Below are 1240 nucleotides of genomic sequence, written 5' to 3'. Positions count from 1 at the left end.
CCACATTTGAGTCTGGCTCCAACAAGCTACTTTGAGACTTGACTCGGGGGTAGAAAAGCAACAGCATATGTGTGATAAAATTCAGTACTAAATAACCTTTGTACTAGAGAGGCTGCAGCTCAGGGTTGGAATATGTGCCTTGTATATAGAACGTTCCAGGGTCAATCACCAAGCTCTCCAGGTAGGGCAGAGAACAATTCCTGTCTGAAACCCTGGAGAGCTACTGCCAGACAGTGCTAACAACACTGCGCTGGATGGCAATGATCTGAGCCAGTATAAGGCAGCTTCTTTTGCAACTTCAGCAGAATTTGTTTTGTGACGTAATCTTTAACTATGTAGTACTGAATATGTGGCAAAGAAGCTCTCCGGTACTGATTGGTGAAGCTGGTGCAGTGGCCCAGAGTGTTCAGCTCTTTAGGGTTTTTGCAAATTAAGCTCCATGAGGATAACCAAAGTTGCCAGTTTAGCTGGGATTAACATCTCATGTGAAGGATTTTATTAAATCTATTTAGTCAAGAGGAAAAAGGCAGGAAGTTATTTTCCTGTAGAATTGCCATCCTTTGTTAACTCACTTTTTGGGGAGCATCAGTTGACATTTCCAAACAGTTGGTCCAGTGTTTTTTTGCTTTTCCCTCCCTTGTTTGTTGAAACCTTATTTGTGGTGATTTTCTTTCTTTGTGATAAAAAACAGCCTAACCAGTGTAGACAGAAAAAAGAATTATTAATACTTTTCAGGCCTCTTGTGCCTTTAATTCAAACACCTCCTCTTTGGGATCCAGTCCATTGATTGATTGCCTTGATATTCAGTAAGAGATTAGTTGGCAATTGACCCTCTGAACTTCCCTCCCTCAGTTTCTTTCTTTGGAGGGTGATGGGACTTTAATTATTGATTTCCTCTCATTTTTTAAATAGCAAAATGACATTATAAAAGGAAGGGAAATATAATGAATAGACACTGTCTGTCTGTCTGTCATCTAATCTAGTGTTATTAGTGTACCAGGTATTTTACCAGAATAAAAGAATGGGTCCCTAAAATGAAACAATGGAGACAACCAACAGTCCAATCCTCCTATTCCCCCCCCCATGCAGCTGCATCAATGGAGCACTTGGTGTATCCTACAGGGGAGATAGCTCTGGGGGCCTCCACACCTTGGGGTAAGCCTCTGCTTCCTCAATAGGACTACTCAGCCAAAGAGCTGGTACAATTTCAAGTGAACTTGGGAAGGCAGATCGAGGCCAG

The sequence above is a fragment of the Tiliqua scincoides genome, chromosome 4 (assembly GCF_035046505.1).
Source record: "Tiliqua scincoides isolate rTilSci1 chromosome 4, rTilSci1.hap2, whole genome shotgun sequence".
NCBI classification, from domain to species: domain Eukaryota; kingdom Metazoa; phylum Chordata; class Lepidosauria; order Squamata; family Scincidae; genus Tiliqua; species Tiliqua scincoides.
Note: the sequence above shows the minus strand (reverse complement) of the source record.